The 26,896-nt window shown below is 42.6% G+C and overlaps 1 protein-coding gene and 1 pseudogene across 1 annotated transcript in view; one reads left to right on the top strand and one right to left on the bottom strand.

The window, feature by feature from the left end:
- The window catches only part of LOC106801185 (neurexin-3-like), a 439,076-nt gene that overhangs the window by 269,340 nt on the left and 142,840 nt on the right, over nt 1-26,896 (top strand). The gene's annotated exons all lie outside the window — the stretch shown is intronic.
- Nucleotides 20,452-21,114, bottom strand: LOC106801222 (alpha-1,3-mannosyl-glycoprotein 4-beta-N-acetylglucosaminyltransferase B pseudogene; annotated as a pseudogene).

The following is a 26,896-nucleotide window of genomic DNA, read 5'->3' as shown; positions in this document are numbered from 1 at the left end:
TATCTCCTAAAATTCACATAGGAATTTTTAACATGGCCAAAATGCAGCACATTTCATAGCAAAACCACAGTTTGGGTATCAGGGAGATGAAAGAAATAAAAAAGCTGTGGCATTTTGCATGTGCCTGATAAACAACCACGTGTTCCAGCTGCCAGGGCTGTGGACCCTGTCTTTTTAAACAGGCCCTGTGTTTGCTAGCGTGCCCTGTGCTCATTTGGAGGTTTCCAGCACCATAGATAGAGGTGTCGAGTTTCCTTTTGTTTGTAACTCACTGAGCAGGATGAAGACATACTCAGGGTCTGGGACAGGGCTCTCAGCCACCTGGTGGAAATTACCCCCTTTTAGCAGAAGAAAATTCACTTAGAGCCTTTTTATTTCCCTTTTCCCTTGGCAGAACTGCATTTTCAGCTTAGGCTTCTGCAGGTTGGTTTTCAGGTGCCTGGAGGATGGGGAGGGGTTGCCATGGAAATTGATATCTTCTGAGTTTGACGCTCCAGGGGAACCACCAGTGGTGGGTGTCCCTGCTGATGGCTGAGGTGTCTCTTGTGCCAGGCATGGCCCTCATCCAAGTAACCAAGTGTATGTAAGAAATAGGCCCAGCTGTTCAAGGAGCGCTGGTTTTAGGATCTAACCAGAGGTCATCTTATTGCCAGAGCAAGAATTATGAAAATTAGTAAACTTTGCCAAGATTTAACTGGTGGAATATAATACACACATTTGTGAGGATAAATTCTTCCCAGACTTTGAAGTTTCACTGTATTTGATTGTAAAACCCAAAGCCCAATTGACTAACTCTCGGTTCCTGTTATATCCAGTGGAACACCCTCCCCACCCCTGCCTTTCCTAAGGACACCTTTGGTCTTCTCATTAGCTCTATTCAAATAAGAATTTTACTAAGACACATCAAAATGGTTTTATATGAATTTTTTGGGGGGTCTCTCATTCTGGACCCTCTGAGTAGCCTTATTTTCTAAATTTGATGGCTTTCCTCCATTTTCTTGTAGCACCTTTAATTTTTGCGACCTGTCGCTTCCTTTTTTGCCCCATTTCTGGCCATCAAACATAATTTGAGCTGGCCCTCTTCTCGTGGTAATAGGTGTCCTGAGCCCCTTTGGTGAGGAAGCTCAGGACAGGAGCTGAAGGAGATTAGCCAAAAGTCAGAGCTGCCTGCCCTTTGGCCTGAGTTTAGGAGCAGATCCAGGTGGCTAGTTCTGAATGTGTCCCAGCTTCAAAAAGTGAGAGAGAGAGGTTTTCTTCCTACACTTACTTTACGGCATCTCCTTCTCAGTGTCCAATTGCTATAATCATAAAGTCAGAGCTATCCCAGGCTGGGTATTTGCACACCACAATGAGAATCACTGAAACTAAGACTGCCTGATGGCAGGGTAGGAGCAGAAATTTTACCTGAACCACAAATTTCCTCATAACGTTGGCTTGAGAGAGGATCAGGATTTACCCAGGGGCGTATATTTTTGTTTGTTTTCATGAAAGGGCTCATGATAGAGCTCAGATACTTTCTGCTACCCATCTGCACAGATCCAGACTGAATCAGAATCCCATTTCCTTTAATGCTGTGCTGGTGCCTCGTGGTGGCCTTTTAGAGTCTGACATGGTATTTTGGACCCTCCATCAAATTAGGGGGAGCTCCACGATGTGGTAGATAAAGGCCAGAGGCACACAGACATCCTCTCTAACATTCTTACCGTCTTTCTATCCTTAGGAAAACTGTAGACAATTTGGGACTTAATTTGTTTTATGCTCCTTTTTAAGAAGGTGAATCTTTGGGGGGAAAGTTTTGTGATTGTGGGAATGGCCTCTCTTATATTGGCTGAAGGTGCTAAAATGAAGGGCTCTCCCTCTTTTCCTTGGGGGTGGCCTAAAGACATGTTATTATATATTAGCAACCTCAGCAACCCTAGGATACTAGTTGTCCTCCCCTGCTCCTAGTTAACTATAATAGCAAGCATTGGTCATGCCTGGGCTCAGAAGATGGCCAGAGTAGCCATAGCAGAAGGCATGGGGTACCATGAGACTAAGGAGAGCTCATGAGCATGGAAATGCTTTGTATTTTGTATTAATAATCATTCTCAAATGGGCTTTTACATACATCCAGTCTCTTTACATCTTCATTATAACCCTGTGAAACGGGAAGGGTTATCTTCAACCTCAGCAGGGCTCTCAGCATTTTCATTCAACATTTCTACTTTGTGGTGTCTCTCCAGCCCACCTCCTTCAACGATGGTTCAACATATCACCACGCTCCTATTTTCCTTATTCAACCCTCAGTTTCCACGGAAAAACCTTACTTCTAAGTCATGGAGATACTTGATGGTATTTTGTGGTATTTCTAAATCATTCACATGTGCTTTTTTCAGGCTTAGAGGTTCTTTCTCTGGATCAAGACCAGTCCCTTCTCTCCCACCTTCTAAGACCTTTCTCTATAACACCCCACTGCCCCACCCGCCGGATGATTTCAGCTCCTCCTTCTTCGCTGGGTTTCATCTTGTCAGCTTAGAGTCGCCTTTCTCATGCTCCCCCTACCAAATATCCCTTCCTTGACCTCATATCCCTTTAGCCCCCGTCTTGTTTCTTTCCGCTTTCTTCTTGTTTCTTTCTTTTTGATCCAAACCACTGTTCATTACCGAACTGACTGAAATCTGAACTCTCTTTCTTCAGATCCAATGAATCTTCCTTAGGCCAACGATTTATCTTCTCACCAAACTTGCTATTCCTGCAATATTTGCCATTTCTGAATGTTGGCACCACTGTCTTCTGGCTAGCTAATCCGGAAACTTGACCCTACCCCTTTTCACGTCTTCTATAAAGCTCTATTTAGTATTTCTTCCTTAATAGCTCTCAATTCCATCCTTTTCTCTCTACTCCTACCACCACCTATGTTCAGGTCTATGTAGTTTCTTACTATCCCACTTCATCAGCCTCCTAACTGACACCTTCCTCCAGTCCTCTTCTATTCAGGTCCATCCTCCTATATCGCGAGGGTATATCCTCCCACATTTACTGTGTAATATGCAAAGCTGACCTGATGAAAATCCTTGTTACCTCCCTACTGCCTATGGGATAATCCTCAGTTTTCTTTACAAGGCCCTCCACAGTATGGTTACCAATTTTCCAGACTTTTGTTCCCACTAACCCTCACCTTACTTTTTGCCCTCCAGCAACACCCAGTTGTTGGTAGTTCCCTGTGTTTAATATGTTGTTTCTCAGATTTATGGTTTTCTTGAGATTTCCCCTCTGCCAATATTGGCCTTTCCTTATTTTCTTAGTTAATTCGTATTCATCCTTTAAGAGTCAGCTCAGGCATCATCTCTCCAGCAAGCCCTCCCTAATGTTTCTCCCACTCTTTGCATCCCTTACCACACTGGCTTAGTTACCCTCCTTTCTGTTGGTATAAAATACCATGCATATGTCTACTATTGCACTCACTGTATTGAATTATGATTATTTGTTCCTGTATTTGCTTTCCTCAATATGTCTCCATACTCTCTCAGTACATCATTTGCATCTATAGCACTGACAGAGTTCTTGACACATAGGAGGTGCTAAATAGATGTAAGTTTAATACATTTATGCCAAATTTAGAGCAAGTTTGAAAAAATCCAGCCTTTTCCCATGGAGGAAGGGGGAATTCGGCGGGGGCAATGGGTTGAAATATTTTGAAAATAGTTTTTGTAGCCTATTTGCCCCTATTATGGAAATACTGATTTAAACCAAATGACTCCTAGTCTTTAGTTGTTCTCTACCACTGGGAGATAATGAAGCAACACGGAGTTGACCTCTTCTCATTTGAATAACAGGGAATCTGTTATGGAGACTTTTAAACCTATGATGGTGTTTTCTATCAAAACTGAGATAAATAAAAAGATATGTTCACTGACAGTAACAACTACAGATAAATGCTGTCAGCTGAAAGAAAATGTCAATCACAGATGTGAGTGGATCTGTGAAGGCCACAGTGAGTTTTATACAAATATAAACTTGATAAAATATGATTTTAGAGAATGTCATAATCATGTTCAGAGAGTGGAGTAAGAGTGAAATGTGATTTCAGTGGTTGCACAGTCCCTAAAGTGTACTCTGTCTATAAGGGAATAAGGAGCAAAGGTGATACAGAGGTGCTAGCCAGATGCAGTCATCCTCATTTCTTTAACCTTTATTTCTAGATCATGTTTTGTTGAATTATTGTCAAGGCATCCCTCTGAGCCCTTTTATGTTCTCTCTTTCTCTTTAATATGTAACCTGCTAAACCAGATTTTGGTGTAGAATTCTGACATGATCACTATACCACATTCCTATTCTGCATTCCTGGGATTATATTTTTCCTTTATAAACGATAGTATTTCTGTATTCCACTAGGACCCCTAGATTCTCCTCTTTTCTCTGATATTCACCAGAAACAGGTGCTCGCCAACCTATCTTTTGCAGTATTTTTTTTGTAGTAGGCAATTGCATGTACTTCTAGTGATAATGTTTGTTTGTACATTAGCAATAGTTTCACTTTAAAAATTAATTTTTCTTCCCCTTCCCCATAAGTGTATGTACAAAATGAATACAAACAAGGGCAGACCTGATTGTTCCTTTGTTATAAGACCATCTAATCATAATAAAACTCATTTAATAATTGTGTATAATGAGCAAATTAGAACAATAACGCAAGGCAATGAGAGCCAATTCCTCGAAATGTTTATCCTTTAATTGAAAAAAAAAAACAAACTTCTCCTTTTCCCCTCAAGTAGAGTGAGACTAACTGCTGGACTGTCCTGCTTCTGCCAAATATGAAGGTATCTGATGTTCTGCTTCTCTAGTGTTTACTGGGCGAAATCCTGGAGGGAGAGTGGGAAGGGGAAGGGAAAAGATCTGTTGAATTTGGGGCTTAGTTTTCCTCTGGATTATATGGCAAACTGATTTCGGCAGACACTCAGCAGCAGGCGCCCATCCATTCACACCTGTGTTATTCTTAGGATTATGCGGCAAAATAGTTTAATGATCAAAAGCTGGAGCTTTGGTGTTAGAAAGGCCTGATTTCTGGTCCCAGCTTTGTCGCTTCACTGATTTGTGATTTTAGGAAGTTACTTAAGTTTTCCAAGATTCAGTTATTCCAACTGTACAAAGGGGATCAATGACAGCACCCACACCATGTGGGTGTGGGTGAAGTTGAATGCGCTAATGCTGACTTCAGCGGCTGGCACAGACTTGGGGGCGCAGTAAATAATCTCAATGAGAAAAAGATGGGCAGGAAGTGACTAAGACCAAGGGATAATATGGTGTAGTTGAAATAGGATGGGTTTAGACATTCGAGTCCTGTATCCATTTCTTACTAGTTGTATCAAGTTGGATAAGGCAACTTGAACTTTGAGGACCATCATTTTCCAAATCTATATATTTTTAAAAAAGGGATATTAATGCTCATTTATAGGGCAGTTATGAGGATTAAATAAGACAATGTATGTGTAAGTGCCTACTTGCCTGGTGCCACATCTTGCTTTTGGTAGGAGCTAACTAAATGCTGATGGTGGAGGCATGCTACTGATGTTGCCTAGAGCTCAGCTATGATTAATACCATTCCCAAATGACTTTTATGATGTGAATCCATGTGTCCTCTTCTGCTCAGTGTTCCCATCTGACTCATGATTCCTAATTCTTAGAGCAAAGTCTGATGCCTGAGAGTATTTCATGGTACAGCAGTTGCTGTCAGAGCTCCTCCCATGTCCCCTTATCCTTACCTCTTCAGTGCACACCAGCCCACTTCTATCAGTATGTGCATTTCTCTGCCTGGGGGCTTTTTCTTACCACTGGACCCCACTTTGTGTCCTGTGCTATAGGCCAGAAGTGCAGAAGAATTAATGGCCCCCTTCCCTAGCATTCCTCAACCCCTGACTGGTGGTGTTTCTCACTGGCTCCTGGACTTTCCTCACTAATTTAAGTTCCATTTTTCCTTAGTAGCTGGCTTGATAATGCACCCTGTACTGACTGCTGTCCCATCCTTAAGTCACACCCCCACATCATCTTACAAATAAATTACCTGCACTTCAGTCTTGATCTCAAGGTTTGCTTCTGAAGTAACCCAAACCAACACACGGCTATCCCAATAAGCCGACACAGTGATGCTTATGGAGAATTATTATACGTAGATCTTGAGACCAGGATTATTACTATAGGGAGCTGGTTACAACAGAACTAGTTCCATCCGGTCTGAGGCTTAATGTGTAGTTTGGAATAAAGATGACTGGGGCCTATTGAATCTTTTCTAAAATGATACCCTGCTGAATACCTGTCAATGTGCTTGGGTTGGCAGAGCTATGAGAATCTTATTTGACCTTCTTTATCGGAAGGACATTGTGGGTTTGGGATAGGAGTGGGTGAAAGAGGATCATCATATTCATTACAGGGCTAAACCTGGGGATTGAGGTTGTTTTGGGAGGTCTGGCTTCATATGAGATTTTGAGGGCACTCCAACCCCAAAGGCAGCCAGACTTTATAATGTCCCTCCAATTAGGGATTCTCTTAAACTGGTTATCCTGATTTAAGGTGATCTGTATGCCTATGATTAGCTGAGAAGAAGGTCAGCCCTGAGGAGGGTGGACACAATATGGCAGATGTCCATTTTCTATAATTTCTCTATTATAGAATGGATTATATATGGATGATGCAGTGGGGACCTGAGGTCATGAATGGGCTTCACAGGGTCCATGAACCTCCCGATATTTTACACAAAATAGTGTAGTTACGTGCATTTTTTCTGGGGAAGAGGTTGTGAGCTTTTGGATTCCAATAGGGGTCCTCAACATAGTAAGAACCACTTCAGCTTGATGCCTAATTTTAGTGCTAAGGATGATTAGAGGGAATGTTTTTGAGCCCTGATCATATCAATTGTATTAATGGTGCTCCTTGGGGTTGCAGATAGGCTCGGACCTGGAAGTTTGGGACCCAGAACTCCACAGTCGCCTCATGGGGCATTAACTGTCTTACATATCCAGGTTTGCTCATATGCCCTGCAGCTTCCTGCAGGCTTCCCACAGGCTGGTGGCAGAGAAGCCCCAAGAGAGATACATGATGCAGCTGAGGCAAAGTGCTGTCGAGATATACCTGAACACAGCTGTTTGCAGGAGCAATCGCTGGAGTGAAAAGGTGAGCAGAGAGGATACGAGGCAGGGCACAGGAGGGGTCTAGTGTACCTTCTGCGTGCTGCCATCTCCCCTCACTGAGACCATGCTCATCTTAACGTCATTGGCACACATGGATCATAAGGATGAGGAAATGTTATAGAAAGCTGAACCTGATAATTGGGAAAAGTACATCCCCACAGGCTATTTTATTTGATTCTCAAGTAGTCATCTGGGTTATATAGGGTGTATAATGGAATTCCTGTTTTTACAAACAAGTAAGTTACTGCTCACAGAGGCTAACTGTGAAAATTGACTAGGGTCTTACAGTTAATACATCTTGGAACCTATTTCTTCTTTCTTCAAAGTTCTCTATGACATCATTCTGCTCTCTGGCAACACATCATCAAAAAAGAAAACCAGTTCAGAGAAAGATATGCTGATGGCCATCTTATTTGGAGGCAAATAAGACCTGCCAAATTGTAACAATAAGGAACTTTTGCTTGCAACTGGTTTGATCGACAGCATGGGTAGAGGTGGCACTGGAGGGATGACCAGGAAGAGGTCACACAAGAGACTGCAGGGCGGACATAGGTGTTGGGTTCCCAAGTTGGCAGTGAAGTATGCTTTTGCTATTGTACTCGCTCAGGCTGCATTGGAACTCTGCTGATTTTAAAACTCATTTCCCTTCGTTTCTCGTTTAGTGATAGTTTTAGATGTTAATTTGTTGTCATTGCCACTGATGTAATTTAACCCTGGTGATACTGATGAACTGGTTCTTCTTTTGTAAAATTTAGAAGGAAGGTGGAGAGTCCAGGAGAACGAGGAGGGACAGGAGCAAGAGGCTGCATGGCTAATTGGTACCCTGTGCTCTGGAGTCAAAGTGAAGTCTGTGAAGGGAGGCGGTCTTGAGGGCAAGACTGAGCCAATGAGATACTCCTGCCTGCATCAGTTGAGGCCCCTTGGTTGCAAGCAACAGAAGCCATTGCAACAAGGAATATACTGGGAGGCTAGAGACTAAATGGAAATAACTTCAACTATTTTCTTCCTTCATTTCACCCCCTCTGTTCCTCTCTCTCTTTTTCTTCCAAATCTTATTTCTTAATTTACCTTATGCATAACCACACACACATACAGATAATTTTACATAAACATATAAATGTGATGATTTAATTAATGCTTTTCTAAAGGCATTCTTTTCTTTCCAGTTTTGCATACTTTCCCCTCTACTACTTTTTGCCTATATTGGTCCCCTAACTCCACTCCAAGAGGGTTTATGTGAACAACCTATTATATAAATATCCTGCCATGTTTTTCTCTACACATATAATTTATACATGTAAACATACATACATGTTTTCAGGTCAGTGTTTTGTAAAGTGGGATATTATATGCTTATTTTGCATCTTGATTGCCTTTCTAGAAAAAATTTATTGTGAAATATAGAATAAATACAGAAGAGTTTAAAAAATATATTTGTATGGTTTAGAGAATGGTAAAGCAAACATTCGCGGTGTATCTACCCCCAAGAGTAAGAAATGAGAAATCACCTGTGCCTGAGAATGTGCCTGTGTGCCCCTCTGCCATCTCTTCTCCCTCATTCCCTCGAGCACATCCCTCTCCAGAATCAGTCCTGGGCTTCCTTTTATACATTTTGTTTTTCTTGCTCAACTTTACCTCATGGAAATCTCTCACTAGCAAAAGGCAGAGCTCTAATTGACTCTTTTTAGGGGGTGCATAATATTCCATTGTGAGGATGTATTATATATGTGGCATTCACATGCTGATTATAATTTTATTTCCAACTTTTTATTCTACCATGCGCAATGTTGCAATAACCATCCTTGTGCATTTGCACTGGTGCTTTTCTCTCTATGGTGTAGTCTAGGAGTGGGGCTGATGAATAGAAGGGGACGTGTATTTTAAATATGAATAGATGCCATCATATTGCTTTCCAAAACATGGTAACACTTCACAGGTGTTACCTCAAGCTGTGTATGAGAGCACCCTTCACACGCATCCCTGATAGTAATAGGGGCTATTGCTCTTTCTAATTGTGCCAGTCTGAGGAGTGTCAAGCGATATCTGCTTGTTATTCTCAGACCATCAGTGAATCTGAGCGTTTCTGCATTTGTTTGTTGGCCATTTAGCTGAGCACTTCTGCAAATGAACTATTCATGACTTGCTCATTTCTTCAATGGAGATGTTTGTCTTTTTCTTGTCTTTCCAAAGTCTATTACTTGTCTATTTTGTTTAGGGTATATTTTGCCATCAAATGTGTTACCTTTTTATATAGTTAAATATCTATTCTTTTATTATATAGCTTCTGGGTCTCTAGTCTTCGTAGAGAATGTTTCCTGCATCTGCATTTCTGAAGAGTGTGTTTAGTTTTTTAATTATTTCTTTTTAAAATTTTGGTTTTACTTTTTACATTTAAATATTAATCCACCTGGAAATTTATTTTTGTTTAGTGTAAGGTGGAAGTCCAGTAATTTTCTTCCTAACGATAATTATAATAATAACAGCTAATACTTACAGAGAGCTTACTATGTGCTAGGCACTGTTACATAGGCACTTTACATGTATTAGCTAATTTAACCCCTGTTCCTCATAACTCTAAGACATAGATTTTTTTTACTATACCCATTTTATAGATAAGGAAAATGAGGCACAGAGAGGTTGAACAACTAGTCCAAAAGTCACACAGCAGGTAAGATGGTGAAACTGGGCTTTAAACCCAGGGAAGCCGTCACTGAAGCCCACACTCTTACCATATTGCTTCTTGCTTGGATAGCTAGCGGCCCAGGACTATTTATTAAATAATCCATCCTTTTCCTATTGAATTACATTGCTTGTTTTGTCATTTATTAAATTCTCATCTATACCAGAGTCTATTTCTAGTTTGTCTATTCTGCTCCCTGATCTATTCATCTTTTTCTATAATAATTCCTTATTGATTTCATTATAGTAGCTTTATGTCTGACATCTCTATAGTCCAGTCCTCCCTCCTTGCTCTTCTTTTTTCATTCATTTATTGACTATTTTCAGGAATTAATTCTTCCATATACAATTTATGTTCATTTTATTCAATTAAAATATCTGATGAGATTCTAATTGAAATTATATTAAATTAATGTATTAATTTTGGAACAACTGGCATGTTCATGTTAAGTATTCCCATTTAAAACATAGTATGCTTTTCTTCTCATTCAGATATTATTTTATATTTTCAGTAAGATTTTTTACTTTCCTTTCATTGCTCTCTGCATTTTTTAGTTAAATTTATTCATAAATATTTTAAAGTTTTTATTGATGTAAATAAAATATTTTTCTCATTTCTATTTTTTCGTGGTTATTACTGGGGTAGAGAAAAGGTATTGATTTTGTATATTTATTTTATATGCAATCAATATGAAGAAAAGTATCAACATAATCTTTTTTATTAACTAATTAAAAATAAAAAACGCTCATATCAATACAGGCTGAAACAGGATTTGATAAATTTCAGCAGCCATTCTCAAAAAAATCTAGGTAAAATGGAAATAAAAGATGATTGCTTAGATACATAAAGATTATTTGCTAAAAACAGCAAATCTGACCTGGAAATCATTTCAATTAAAATCAAAAAGTATTCAGGGATGCCCGTGTTACCAATAGTAAACACTGCATTTGCTAGAACCTCCACGGTAATAAAACAAGAAAATAAAATAACTGGTATTAACATCAGAAGAGTTAAAAATATCTCTTTTTTGATGCTATGATTGCATGTCAAGAAATTAAAGCAACTCTAGTTAAAAACATGCTGACTGAGTAAGATAATTTGGTAAGTCTGATGGCTATAAGCTAAGTATATAATATCAAGGGCTTTCTCTATTCTATCAATAATTAACTGGTTTTAGTTCTCAAGATTCAAATTCCAGAGAGGGAGCATCTACTTGCCCCAGCTTGGGTCGTCTCCCACCCCTTGGAAGGTAAAAGCCCCTTAGGACAGCTCCTGTAGAGTCTCCTCAGTGGAATAAGGGTGATTCCTCAAGGGGAAAGATTTGAGGGTCAGATTTTTTTTTTTTTTTTTGTGAGCTGTAAGGGATTTTATTTTTTCATTCAGAGAAGACAGATCCACCCTAACCAGTTCCCTCCTCTTACCAAGAGGATGCTCTGTCTTCTTCACCGTTTCAACTCTGCACAGCATCCAGGACCATGTCTGGCATCTAGTCAGTTAGGTCTTTGTTCATCCAAACAAAACTATTTGGAGTGTTCACCTTTATGCCTTTGCTGTTGTTATGCCTTTGCTGTTGTTATTCCCTTTCTCCAGAATGCCCTTCTTCCTCCTCTCTTTGTTCACTTGCTAACTCTTATTTTTTAAGCTTCATCTCACCTCCTCTGGGAAGCCTTTCCTGAGCCCACATTCCCAGTCTATATTACAAGTCCCCCTCAAAATTTCCACAACAGCCTGTGTGCGTCAAGCTTACCACATTGATTCAGATAATTATCTATCCATGTGTCTGCTGCCTCCATTGGACTGTCAGTGCCTCATCAGTGTGCTCGGCTTCTAGAGCAGTGGATGGTACACATGCGACCCCAGTGAGTATTTTCTGCATAAATGAATAAATATGTGAATGAACTAAGCGATGCTTTATTGGCAGTGATGTTGGTGGTATCTTTTCATAATCTGCTATCTAATTTTACCTTTTCTCTTTTAATTCCATTAAGCTCCCAGCCCTTGTCTCTGAATGAGGATGCTGTGTGAATGCTGAGTGAACTTTTCAACTGGAATACAATAGTTCATTGCATCCTGGGCCTTCTCCTTTTCTTTCATCTGTTCATTCTGATCTTGTCTGAACATCAGGTTGCTCCCACTGCCTCTACCTTATCACCCTCACTCCCCCTGTTGGACAATTTAGTAAAATAAGAAACTCTAGGAATCCTACAACTTACTAAAGAGGACTCCTAAAGGAGAAGACAGAGTTAGTCCTGCAAGCTTCTACCTCCATGACCGTCTCCTTCTCTTGGTTTCTCCTTGACAGTTCCTTCTGCCCCCGTGGCACAATTTAAGTGTTAGTGCCCAAAAGGAGACTACCTACTAAAGTCACTCACACTCGACTATTAGGAAAGTTCAAATGACTACTCTTTTGACAGTAACTGTGTTTTAAAATAAAATCAGGAGGATAGTTAAAAAATAATCTCATGCCAGAATTTCAGGCTAAAGCATCGGTTGGGAAGATATTTTTGGGTGAGCAGACTGTTATCAGCAATGTTCAACTTGCTCTGTAGAAGGCACTGGGAGCTCTGTCTGGGATGTCTTGGGACAGCCTTACATGGCATGCGGATTAGACTGGAGGTAGCACAGGACATCTGGATTCAGAGATTTGAGGGATAAGTCCAAGCTCCACTCCTGTACCAACTGTGTGACCTTAAGTTCATGTGACCTCTCTGAGCCTGTGTCCTCATCTGTAAAATGAGGACAGCAATATGTATGTTATCTATACTGTCACGCTGTTATAAGAAACAAATGAGACAAGAGATGTAAAGCCTTTAGGAGTCAAGGTAGTACAACGGTGGAGCATCAGGGTTGCATGGTCTGATTGGTTGAGTTCAAACTCTGGGCCTGACACTAACTAAGTATCAATGACCTTGTGCAAGTTTTTAACCTCCGTGTGCCTCAATTTCTCTATCCATATAATAAGGGTCATATAGATTTTCTCATAGGGTGGTTAAAGATGACATGAAATAATTTATACGTGAGCACATACATGCATGGCACATAGCCCTCAGCTAACAGGACTCTCATATCATCAAGTTACAGAGCAACAGACGCAGATGTAGGGCCCCATGTCATCAGAGAAGGGCCAGTGTGAGCCTCTTTTGGCTTTCGCTGAAAGATCAAGACTTGCTTTATTCCTGTTTATGAATGGACCTATGGAATTAAAACCCAGTTCCAGTTTACTCCCCCCCTTATGTCTACGTATGCTTGCTCTCTTTTGCCCGCTTTCCAATCCAAATACAGAACTTGGTCTTCTGACTGATGTCCACACTCACCCTCCCTCTTCTATCTTCCCTTTATCTGACCTCCTCTTCCTGTCACTGTCCTTCTATCTTCCTCCCCTCTTTTCTCCTATCTGTCCTTTCCCCTTCTATCCGCCCCCACCCCCATCTTCCCCTCTCTACCCTCCTCCATTCCTGGAGCTCCCTCTTCCCCATTTTCTGTTAGTGGGCTCATCAAAGCATCTTTTTGTTTTAACAGAGGCAAGTGTCCCCTCAGAAAAAAAAAAAAACACACCAGCTTCTCCTCGTTATAGAATATTAGGGCTGGAAGTGCCCTCAGAGATCAAGTAGCTCAGAGGTTCTCAGACATGGCGAGTTAGTTATGATACCCTGGGCAGCATCTGAAAAGCCAGGCCCTTTCCCCAGTGCTTCTGGATCAGAAGGTCAGCATTGGGACTTAGAGTGACATTTTTGTGGAGGGTTCTAGAATACACTGATGTTAATTCAGAAAGACTTGGATTTCAGTCCTAATTCCACCACTTACTAACAGAATTGTCTTGGCTGAGCTATTAAAACTTCCAGAGCCTCAGTAATACCTGTTAGATATGGAAAATAATATCTTCCTCAAATAACAAGCAGCAACCAGCGGACTGGTCAGCACACAGTAGGCGTTAACCATTGATTCTTTTCTCCCTTCCTGTGGTAAACAGTACCGAGTCCTGATTCCCTCTCTAAACACCCAGGATGACGACTGAGGACAAGGCACCTAAACATCACTGTGCCTGGTAGCTCGTCTGAGAGAGGGAGAGGGGCCAGGCAGCATCATCACCCCCACTCAGAACCCCCCACCAGCTGCCTCTGTACAGGGTCACACCAGCATGAAGCCAGGAAATAAAGATAAACAACATTTATCGTGAATTCACTTTCTCAGGACTATTTCAATTAATCTCTGCAACAACCCTATGAAGTAAATACTATGATTATTTTTAACCACACAGACTGGTAAAACGTAGGCAGACCTTTTTTTTCCCCTACTCTTCGCAAGTCTGGATCATTTACCCCATCCCTTGTCTGTGTTTTCAGATCCCAAATAAGTATTCAGGGGCTTGGATTCATTTCTACCGTAATGTATTAAGCACCTAATACGGACGAGCTAGCAGTCAGTGTGAGGAGCCCCGAGAACGAAGAATGGGAAGTTGTGACTGTCTGGGGTTCATTTCCACCTGCTCTTTGAAACAGCCTTGCTGCTGTCCCTGCTGATTTTGAACCCCACTCTTTTCGGGGGTCCCCAGATTGGGTTTGCCTCCATACCTTAGCTCCAGAAGATGTGTTCCTCCCCTGCTGTGGGCCCTAGCCCCATCCCCACCTCCCCTCTCAGAGTTGTAGGAAAGGTCTCTCTCTGCAAGAATCCAGGGAGGTTATTCTTCCAGGGGAGGGCTGACAATGGTGCTTATTCTTTGAGGAGGAGGAACACTTGTGATTTCATGGTAACAAAGTTCCAATTTTGGTTAAGTCCTGGGAGTCCAGCTGCTTTGTCACAAGTTCTATATTTCTACCCCTCCCTGCCCCTCAGCCAGTTTATCTAAGTCTTGCTCTTTTTCTTTCGTTATCGCCCATTTAATTTTATCTTTAAACTCATGGTCCAGATAACCCCCTAAGTTAGCTGTGCCCACAGCAAATGGCTTATTAACTCTCTCCCAGGCTAAGGTTGGGGGGTGGGGAGAGGAATAAATGCAGCCTACTTGGGATTTATCAGGGATGGAAAGAGAAGGGAAAAGACACACATACCATTTTAAAAAAGAACCAGAGAGGCAGGGAGAGAAGAGTGTGTCGAGGGAGAGGAAGGGTGTACATGGATGGGAACAGATTGCCCAAAAGGCAGGTGGGTGGCAGAGAGTAAAAATAACCAGGGAGTGACCAAGCCTTCATTTTCTTTGAAACACTAACATTTTAGGAAGATATTGAAACTGCTAATTTTCTTGGCATGTTGACACCTCCTCCTAATTAATGAAGAGCTTATTAGGAGAACGACCAAGCTGCTCACAGACAAAGAAAGAAGGGAGACTACGTTGAACTCAGCTTGGCAGTCATGACTGAGCAAGGTGCCGCGGGGTGTGCGGTTACTCGTGGGCGGGCTGGAGCAGGAGCTTTCTGCTGGGCTCCCTTCCTCCTGGCTCCACGTGCTTGCTGCTGCCCTCCCTGGTCCACAGCCTAGAGGCATGGCCCGAAACAGGCTGCTTCTGGCCCAGACAGGCTAGAGGGGGCTCTATGCAGGAGAGAGGCCCCAGAATCTGGCCTTCAAAGGAAAAGAAAAAAGTAAAATTCTCATGACATCTACACACTTTGTCACACAAAAGCTTCTACACAGTCTTCCAAGTTGGCTACACCTGGGAGCAGCAGTTATGGCTGCTGGTCTGTGATTCCAGGTCCCAAGCGTCACCTTTCATTGCTAAACTTTCTCACCTGCAGGATGCTCAGAGCACCAGGAACTTGAACAGAGGGGAGTTGGATGCTGATGTGTTAGCCTTTGTGGGCTAGTTTTCTGAGAGCAGCAGGAGGGGTGGTTCAGGGGAGTGTCTTCCACCATTTTTCAGACTTGACTAACTCTATTTTCTGGGGGAGAAGGTCTACTTGATACGTCTCTGGATCCCACCTTTCAGTCATCTGCCAAAACCATCCATTTGTCCTTCCAAATCCCTTATGCAGCCCATTATATATGCAGTGTAGAGCAGTCAAGAGCACTGGCTCTGTAGACTGATGGGGGCTCACCCCTCAACTCCGCCACTCGCCAGCTTGAGTTGTCTTGGGCAATCACCTGCTGTCTCTGCGTCTCCATTTCCTCATCTGTAAAATGGCATTCACTTCAAAGGACAGTTGTGAGGGTTAGTGAGATAATAGATATAAAGAGATGACTACTGTGCCTGGCACATACTAAGCACAAAATAAATAGTACTATAAGGATCAACTTTCAAAAAGCTTTAATTTATAATTTTATGGCAATGTCCTTAAACATTGGGCAGGGCAGAGTGTTTCAGATCGTCCTTTAATAAATGGGAAAATCGAGTCATGTAATGGATTGGTGACTTTCCCAAGGTTTACAACAAAGAAGGGATAGAATTGGCTCCAGAAGCCAGGTCTTCTGGTTCTCATTCGTTTATTTGTTTTCTTGTTTGTCATGCAAACGTGCTCTTACTATCTCTTAGCATCCTTCATCCTGTCTCCACTACTAGTGCAATGGGGTGCAGAGGAGAGTGGGGAATGCCACACAGCTGTCCCACTGCAAAGTGGTTCAGAGGACAGAACCCTTGACCTGGGTAGTCACCATGCCTTGTGATCTTGGACAAATCACTTTATCTGGCTGAACTTTAAATCCCCCACCTTTAAATGGAACACAGTTATTACCCTTCAGATGTACATCTTAGGTATACATTATGTAGCTAAAATAGAAACTCAAAATGAAATATCAGTAAGGGCCGATGATGGAATAATGTTGATCCTAGAGAAAGAGAAGAGTATTCTTCCTAACACTGTGTAAGGAAAACAAATAACTTCTGTCTTATAAGAGGAAAGCAGAAGAGGTTGTTACGTCTTTAATTATTCTTTTGTTGTTTCAGATTTGGAGGTTGTCTTTTTAACAAAATGAATAATGCAATCAGCTGTTATGGAAAGATGTTAAATTTTGATGATGTTGAAATGTGAGACTAGGATCCCGTATGTGAGGAGCTCTAATTTCCCTTTCCAAAGGGAAGGTTCCCATGTGTGTATACCCTCATGCACCAGCCCTGCTCCTATTGGCTGGAAACTCTCCTCTAGCCCAGACTGCTTCTGGATAGGTGGGTATAGACCATTTTTCAAGGAGAATGCAAAGGAAGTGATCGTTTCCATTGGTCTCCTTATTTTTCAGCCTGCCCAGGCTTCCTGGCAGTACTAATCCATACATCTATTCTGCCATGCACACCAAGAGGCTGGTTAAATCGGAAATTATTCTTTAATTTGTTAAATAATAATAGCATAGATGGCATTTCCATTTTAATCCAGAGCTCTCGAGACTCCAAAATCCTTCAAAACTCAACTAAATCTCAAAAGGTGTAATATCAGGCATTGCATTTTACTGACTAAAGGAAATATATGTGTGAGGGTTGAGTTTCCTGGCACTTCTTAAACTGGATGCTATCAACCTTGGCGCTGGGACATGTTGAGGTTTCATGATCAGTTGTGAGATATATCACATGTAATATGTTACTAAATAATAATTCATATACTGAAGTTTTGCCAGCTTTACTAGAAATTTAAATTAGATCAGATTCAGGGGCATTGCTAAAACAGCATCACTTCTACCCACCTGCGTTCTGACATGCTCCCTGGAGATTCTTTGCCATGGGAGGGTGCTTTGCAGATGAATATCATTCATCATGTTGCTTGCACTAGAAAAAAAGGAATATATCAGCTTTAAGCTCCTCTGTGTTAACAAATGCCTGATCTTCGTTTTCAAATACCCTCCAGGAGTAGAATTGTGGTCATTGGGTTTCTTGCTAGCACATGATGGCAAGAAAAAACATCTAGGAGATCTCCCATTTTAATACTCTCCCCCCAACATTTAATTTCATAAGGAAGGGACAGTATAATTTAGTGGAAAGAGCATAGGATTTGAACCAAAGTGACTCTGACATTTAACAGGCTGTGTGGCCTCAAATAAGTCACTGAACCTCTCTGAGCTTTAGTGTTCTGGTTTGTAAAATGGGGCTAATGATAGCGCCTACGTTGTTTCAAGGATGAGAACTAAGGTGCATGTAGGTCCAGGCACCACGCGGCCTTCAGTTATTATGACAGCTATAGGATTACTGCTGCTGTTGTGCTTTCACACGTCCCTTCAGTGCCTTGTAAAAAGAATATATTTCATCTGTGTGAGAACACAGGCTCAGCATCTAACTGTTCACAGGAGACACCTCTGCCTCCCTCACAGCTGGTAGTTAAAGCATCAAAGAGTATCTACACTCCAGGTACTTGTGAGATGATTCAGTCAAAATCTACTGCCATCCAGCACCTGCCAGGGGCTTGCCTCTGGCATCTGATATTTATTTTTTCGTTTATTGAACACATGCTCGTACAGCTCACGTAGAGCTTACCATGTGCCCAGCACTGTTCTAAGTGCCCTAAGAATACCGATGTAATCCTCACAACTCTATGATGTAGGTACTATCACCCTCATTTTACAGATGAGAAAACTGAGGCACGGAGAGGTTAAGTTCTCCAAGATCACAGAGCTAGTAAGTGGCAGAGCAGGATTTGAACTTAAGTGGTTTGACTCCCGAGCTTGGGAACTTGACTACTATACCATGTGAGAAAGACTGTCTAACAGTCGTGTTCATGAGCTATGCTTCCAGAGTCAAAAGGTTCTTTCCCTGGGCTTAGTGAGATTATGAGAAAGCAAGAGACCCAAACATATGACTTCAGCACCCCCTTCCTCTTTCCTACCAATATCCAGCCCTCAGTGCACGAGTCACCTGTTTAGAGGGACATTCTGTGTCTTTGCCAAACTTGCTGCAAGTCTTATGTTCCACGTTTATCTGATAGTCCTAATGTGAAAACCCAAGGGATAACGCATATAAACAGAGTGTGTTTCTGTAGAGGTTCTCGTCAGTTTTACTTGCCGTGAAATGAAAAGTACGAAGCCCATACAGTTCCCTTTCCACTTCCATTTCTGTGGTTCTTCGGCCAACTTCTGTGCCCAGGTGCAGTCACCAGCTCTGTCCAGGTACCTGCTGATATTTACTTTCTCTCCTTCCTTTAGAGGACATCTGCTCTGTTTTTATCCCTGATTGTTCTGTTTTTCTTATTGATTAATCATATATAATTCCTCTGAATCTCTTGGATGTAGGGAGGGTATAAACTATAAGCCAATAAGAAGCTTATGGTGATTTTCTTACCAGGTAAAATGTTTCAAGGTGTATGGACGAAAGTAGAAGGGAGATGAAAAAACAATGATAAATTATATTATCTATTATGAATAGCTCTCATTTACTCATTGCTTGCTTTGCAGCAGGCACTGTGCTAAGCGCTTTGCATATATTATCTCTTTTAATCCTTGCGGACACGGTTAATAAGCGATAGGGTTCTAATTCAAAACCAAGTCTTTCTGACATCAATTCCTGTCCTCTTAAGCCACTACACCACACTGTATATGAATTCAGTTCAGACACAAATCTTACATTTTGCCCACATCAAGCAAATGTTTTTTCTCCTTTTGACCTCAGGTAAAGAGAGTTGAATATAAGCCTTTCAGTCTGTAACACAGCATCACCAGCAGCGCAAGGCCCTCCTGGTTTTATTTTTCGCCTTCATCCCTAATCATACTTCCTGTTCTCCTTCTCCAGGGACACCCATTACCATAGTTTATATATCTTTAAATAAGTATATACCCTTGTAAGAGAGGTAATATGATTTTATTGTTATGCATTTAAAATTTATATTAATGGCAGTGTGCTATATCACCTGATGTGTTTCTTATCTCTTGATTTTTTTTTCATTCAATACTATGTTTTTAAGATCTTTTCATGTTGCTCTGTTGACATTTAGTTTCTTCTTTGTAACTGCTGCACAGCATTCCACTGTATGCATACACCATGTCTTCCCTATCTATTACTCTGGTGCTGGAACTCTGCTCCAACTCTGCTTTCACTGGCAGGATGGTTCATGGTGCTGAGTGAGAAGTTCTTGGGGATATATTCCCAGGAGTGGTGTTGCTGGGTTATAGGGCATTTGCATGCTCAATTACACCGAAGACTTCGAGATTGCTTTCCAGAAGGGCTGTACCAGTTTAAACTCCCACCAGCCACGGACAAGAAAAAGTTCCAAAGTGCCGCAACCTTGACAATACTTGGCATTATCCACCATTTTTTTTCTTCTTTTTTCTTCATTAACCCTTTATTACTAGTCACACTCTACAGAAGTATATGTGGACTTAGGTGAAAAAAATCAAACGTACCCAAAAATAAAAAACACAGCACGCAAAGTAGTATATGCATTCCAGCATTTGCGCCGGCGACAGCAGGCGCCCAGGAAAAAGCTCTTCTAAAACGACCTGGCTCTTGGTGGCTGGTATACAATCGCGTCTGGGCAGGACGGCGTGGGGGGGGCCTGCCTCTTCCCACCGCCTGCAGGCGGGGGCAGCACCGCCTCCTCTTCTGGGGCCTCCAGGCCAGCGGCCACCCCAGGCCACCGAGAACGGCGCCAGGCAGAACCTTTCAGGCTGGGGCGGCGCGCCTGGCCCTCCGGGGGTAGCAGGCACAACATCCCAGTTCTCAGGGTCTTCAGGGTCAGCCAAAAGTCACCCTCAGAAGCCCTCGGCTTAGTCGGCCTTTTCCAGGAAGATGTCACTCAGAGTGACCCACACCGCGGGTCTGTCTGGATGGAGAGTGCAGTGCTTCCAGGGGCTAAGGCAGGTCCGCCTCGCCCCTGCCACACCCTGGAGAAGGAACTGATCTGGAGGTGGCCGTCAAGGCTCCGAGGGGACCGGAGGTGGCTGAGCGGCCCTCTTGCAGGGCCTCCTGGTCCGACTGGGGCTTATCAGAGGGCAGCACCTCCACAGAGGTGTCGAGGAGCGTCTCCTCGGGGTGCTCAGTGTGCGCGCTGCGGAAGAACCGCTCCAGATGCCCCTGGAAGAAGAGGCAGCAGATGAAGGCCCCTGTAGCAGGAGGCCCAGAAGAAAGCCTCATGCAGAGAGGCCTTCTCCAGGGGCAAGTGCTGGTACATCTTCAGGCTCGTGCTCACCGCCGCCTGCGGGGTCACGTGCTCCTTCCGCGGCGCCGGCTTCCCCCAGGCCTTGTCCTTCAGTGTCTGGGTCCTGCCCGACGGCGAGGAGCGCCCACGCGCTGGAGGAGGGGCGGCTGGAAGCACATCTGCAGGTTGGCCTTCTGCCGCTCCCAGCGCTGCGCGTGCTTCTCAAGGTCGCAGATCTTCACCGCAGAGTATGGTCCAGGGGCCAGTGCACGGGCTTGTCCCGGTAGAACATTTTCCATCTTTGTAATCATTGCCATGTGACATATATGCAATAGTATCGCATAAGTAAAAGCCCTCAACAAAGTTTGGAAGACTTGAGCATGCCAATGAGGCAGCTTGGGGTAGTTTAGGTGAGATGGGGATTGGATGATACAGGAGCCAGGAGCCACAGCATTTCCGCTGAGCCCTCCCTAGTGATTGGTTTGTGTGTTTCTTATAACATCTCACACCGCTTTGCTTTGTGCAGTAGTTTTTTGTGTACTTGTCTCCAGTGAGCACGCAATGGGCTGTAAACTATGTTTCTTCCTCCCTGTACATGTACTGCAAAGCTTTGTTTGCAGCAAGCCCCTCAGTAAGTGTTTTCTAGAATGAAAGGTACTGCCTGCCACTAAGAGGCCATTGGCTGGGAAAGGGTGGGTTAGAGCTAGGAGCAGAAAGCCACAGGTTTCTATTCCAATGGGGTGATTCAGTCTGTCCTTCCTTTTCTGGACTATTCCTCCACCCCACTCCCTGACCCCCTCGACCCCCACCCCTCACTTTAACCAGAGGTACCTGCTTACATTACAATAGATGAACTATATGAAACTGCTCTGGTAAAAGCAGACTTTTGAATATACAGGATTATTTTCCCTAAATTGACATCTGAAAATTATGCCGCACTATTGACTCATTGTCCTCTCTGGTAACCTCCTGGCTGGGCTTGGGATGGAAGTTCCTACAGACAGCAAACACTTTTCTCTCAGCCAGGGACTCAGGCCCCAACCTTGATGGGCAGCGTGGATGATGTGTTTCATAATGCATGAGTGTTTATTTAACAAACAGCCACCCTTTCCAATTAAACCATTGCTGAAGATAGGGACAGCGTAACCTTTCCCTCACGGCTGGGTACTCACTGGCTTTTCCAAGATGCTGACCCCTCACTAGCCCACCAGCCTCTAGGGCAGTACGTGCTGTGGGAGCTATTAAGAGTGGGCTGGGTCAGTGTGGCCACCTCTGTTGCATCGTTCAGCAGCCGAAGTTCAGGCTCTGGTGTAGAGTTTGACTTCCCCACCCTGAGTTTCTCTTTATACCGAAGCTCTTAGAATGGAGGCAAGTCTGGAGACTTTTATATTGGAATGTTGGAGGAAAAGAGAGTTCCAGGTAAACTCCTGGAGGAAGCTCCCTATAACTTCTGGCTTCAAGGAGTAACTAGTGATTCTTGCAAATCTCATCTCATCACTTCCTGAATTACTCTGAAAAATAGTTGCATTTAGGTTTCAGGACTTCATTTATAGAGCTGAGTCCCTAAAAGAGTAAACACATTTCAGAGTTATGCTTTCTCAGGATGCTTTTTCTCATGATGATGATTATATTAGTCAGCATAGACTTGGTTATGCTGCAGTAACAAATTAAGCCCCAAATATTGGTATCTTAAAACAACACATTTGTTTCTCATTCATATTACAGGTTGAAAACTGGTAGCCATGAGGCCCTGTTTATCATAGACATTTAGGGCCTTAGACTGAGAGAAGCTCCACCATTTTATGATGTGACCATCTCCTCACAAGTCTTTAGCAGAGGAAGAGAACAAGGAATATGTGCACTGGCTCTTGATGCTTTCATCTCTTTCATTGGACAAAGCAAGTCACATGAGCATACTTAATTTCAAAGTGCTGGAGAGTATAATTCTCCTGTCTTCCCAGAGAGAAAGGAGGACTGGAAATAATATAGAATGTTATTAATGTTTACCATGGTGATAATGGACATGGGAAAATGGTGACAGCTTTGATAGATGCCAGAGAAGAGAACCATAGACTTACAATGTCACACTCTACATTTTGGAGGACTAGAGGTTCATGCCATAGGGCACACAGAGGGAGAGAAGTGAGGAGCTAAGATGGGATTTTGTCCACACATCTCCTTCGGGTAGAGCAGCCTTGCTTTTACAGCATATACTTCTAAAATAACGATTTCCAACCCTACACTACCATGATCAGTCTTGTCATTGGCCCTTCTTAAATTCAGCACTTAGCCATGAACATACTCTTCCATATGTGGTTTCATAAGTGTAGAGGCTAGAAGACCTGTTGGTTTTCCTTGCTTTGGATTATTTTGGCAATTAACATTTCACTAATTTATCTGACAATCATATTATACCTTTGGCTCATTATAAGCTTCATATGAGTTTCTCTAACCCAAGGATGGAAGTAAGTTTAAAAAGAAAAAAATAGTAGTAGGTTGTGGTAGATTTTAATTTTCAGAGATGTCCACAATAATATTTCCTATCCCATACGCTCTTCTGTGATGTGTCCTGGATACTCTCTCATCAAGATCAAGAGATAGAATCTCTCTTTCCACCCTCTTGACTCTGGACAGGCTGTGTGATGGCTTTGACAAATAGCATATGGTGGTTTAATGCTGAGGCATTTCTGGGAGTAGCTGTTAACTGGCATGGCAGCTTCTTCTTTTTGACTTGGAAGCTAGTTAAGAAGTGTGATTGCCAAGAGCTCACCAGGTTGTGAGAAGCCCAAGTTTGGTGGAGAGGCCTTGGAGGATGAGATGCAACATGGAGAAAGAGAGAGGCCAAGGAGACACCAGGTATGTGAGTGAAGAAGCCATGTTGGATGTCCTGCCCAGTTGAGGCTTCACCTCACACCAGCTCCAGCTGCAAGTGACTGCAGCCATGTGAGAGACCCCAAGAGTAAACCACCCAGCTGAGCCCAGACAACTCGCAGAACCGTGAGAAATAGTACATTGTTTTGAGCTACTACATTTTGGGCTAGTTTGTTTTGATGCAATAAATAACTAGAATATATTTTGGTACCAGAGGCAAGCTCTTAGGATTCTTAAAAGTCATTTTGTCTGAAGAGATTAGAAGATATAACCTTATGATTCTAAGAAGTCATTTTCTAGTTGAGAGGTTCTATAAAGCATCACTTGACTCTTTCTTAGGTGTTAAAAAATGTGTTAGGTTGTACTTTTGATCTGAGTGTAACCCTAAGGCTAAATTTTATAGGAAGGGTCCTGAATTTGATCTATGCCATGAGCCTATTTCTTATTTTGAGAAACGTTTGCTGGTTGGAAAGCTGGAGATGAAAAGAACTTCTATTTTGAAACACTTTAAGGCCTGACTCCTCTATATTACCTCTAAATTCTGTTTGAAAATTAAACAATTTCTTCCTTAACTCATCTCTATTTGTACCTTATCATAAAGAGACAAAAGAAACTAGTTAGTGCTTTGATAATCTGCCTGAAAATTTCCTTAGCCAGTTCCACCAGTTCATTGTATATTTTCGATTTTCATGTTACTGCAGGTGACAGTTTTGCTAAACTTCCTGCCACTTCATAACATTTGTCATCTTTTCTCCAGTCTCCAATGACAGTTTCCTCACTTTCTTTCCAGCCTCCACTAACATACTTCTGGAGGCTCTTCAGTCTCTGTTTTCTGGCTGGTCCCAAGACCAATGCTATATGTTTTAGGTTTTTGATTTGACAGCACCGCGCTTCTTAAATGAGTTTCTGTTCTGATTGTTTATTATGGCAAAATAAACTGCTCCAAAACTTAGTGGATTAAAGCAACAGGCTTTTTGTTATATATCACAATGCTGTGTGTTGACTGTGAATAGTTGAGTGTTTTTCTACTCTATGTGATATCAACCAGGGCTGCAATCATCTAGTGTCTCCATGAGCTGTGATATCAAAGGCATCGCATCCACACACATGGCTAGCAGTTGATGAGAGGAGTCAGCTGGAGAGAACCTCCATTGACTTCTCCACGTGACCTGGGCTTCTCATAGCATGGTGGCTGGGTCCCAAGAAGAGGTATCATAAGAACAAACACTCTCAGAAGGCCAGATAGAAACTACAAGACTTCTTATGACCTAGCTTCAGGAGTCACTCAGTGTCACTTCCACCATATTCTGTTGATCAAAAGCAAGTCACAGAGCCAACCCACATTCAAGGTGAGGAGACTACACATGCAAAGGCATAAATTCTAGGAATCGTAGTTCATTGGAGGCCCATCTTTGGAGACCAGCGACTTAGGTGGATAGAGACATGATGGAAATAGCTTTGATGAAAACGTGGTTAAGATGAGTTACACTAGGTCTGATTGTTGGTTGGCAAGTTTTCCCTACTCTGGAGCTTAGGTGAAGAGAATAGTGGTGAATTAGCCCTTGTCTAGATCCATCCTCTGAGAAGTAACAATATCCCATTAGCAATGGATGAGGCTTGCTGGCCATAAAGCACAGATAACCTTTAGTCTCTTACCATGTTTATTCCACAGTGGCATAAAGCAGTTTTTTAATGAGACCTGTTGAGATGTACTGACAGATCATTTCCTTTCCTTTCGTGTCTGGCTTATCCACTTCCATGTAAATGCCTTATCAAGAAATAAGACCTAGGATTTTTGGATGGGTATATAAGAGCAAAAGAGAGCTAGAATGATATCATTCTTTTTTACCTGCCTCTCAGCATTCTTAATGCCAGCAGGGTGGGGTTCTAAAGGCGGAGCAGGGATGGCTTTGAACCATTTGGCAGAGGATCTGGGGAGTGAGGCCACAGGGAAGCAGGGAGAGGGAGGCCAAGCTGGAGGATGTTTCCATTCTGTGACAGTGGCTTCTGCCTTTGAGGCAGCAACAGTAATATTTCATGTCTTCCGTGGTGTCTCCTACCTTTAAATGTCAGTCTCTGCAGCAGACTTATCTCGTGTAGCACATTTCAATTAGGTATTCCAAATCACACTCTTTTCTTCCAGGACAAATATGCCAGGGGTGATATTTACTGTTACAGCAGCATTTTAAATACTTAGGGGGAAAAAAGGCCTAGTGAATAGCAGTTTCTCCCTCATAACAATAAAACACAGTAATAATGGAGAGAGGAGGTGAATTCTGGGTTTGATGCCAGTAACTGGCTGATTTAAGGAACATCTTTTGTCTCTGCCCTCTTTTGTCCCCCTACTCCCATTCCTGCCTCAGTGTGAAGGTTATAAAGCTTGGCTCTGTAAGAGCAGCCTCCCACATCATCTTCCTTGGAGGTTCACGAATGCCTCCTAGAATGGCTTCTATCTAGAGACAACTGGGCTCCTACTTCACCCACTACCTGTTGCTTCTTTTGTTTTGAGGAATGTTTGCATGAAATCAGGATCACTATTTCTCTAGTAATTTACCAGGCATCAATGAGCCTCACCTATGGGGCATTTTCAGCTCTCAATAGAACACCGTCAACCCCACCTCCAGGAGGCAGATGGTTGAGAACCTTAAGTATTACATGTTTCCTGCTGCTTGGGATCAAGTCTCAATTCCTCGGCCTGATATTGCATTTCTCAGCTCACTTCTTACTGGTCCTTGTACCCACTTGTTCACTGGGCTGATGTCTTCATTGTCTCCCTAGTAGATTTTGCACATTCCTCCATCCAAACCTTGTGCAGGCCTCGCACAGGGCTTGGCACATGGTGGTGGTGGTGGTGGAATCTTAGTCATTATTCTCCCCCGTAATGAGAATCCTTCCACCAGATCTCCTTTCCATATTTCTGATTCCTGCCCATACTTAAGAGATCAGATTTGGTCTCACTTCCTCCGTTAAGCCTTCTCTGATCTCCTTAGCGCTCAGTGCTGACCCCCTTTCTAAATTTTTAAGGTGCTCATTATCATCACTACTCATTTGGCACTTGGCAAGCACTATCTTATGCTATTTTGAGTGTCCACATGTTGTCTACCCAACTAGACTGTAAGTGCCTTATAGGCAGGGATAACTGCCCTGTGCTTATTTCATATCCCTTCAGACTCCAAGGTAGTTCCTTGAACATAGACGGTGCT

This window comes from Ceratotherium simum, chromosome 24, assembly GCF_057802395.1.
Source record: "Ceratotherium simum simum isolate JZ-2026a chromosome 24, ASM5780239v1, whole genome shotgun sequence".
Lineage (NCBI taxonomy): Eukaryota > Metazoa > Chordata > Mammalia > Perissodactyla > Rhinocerotidae > Ceratotherium > Ceratotherium simum.
The sequence above is the reverse complement of the archived record's forward strand: the minus strand, read 5'-3'. Positions and strand labels throughout refer to the sequence as shown.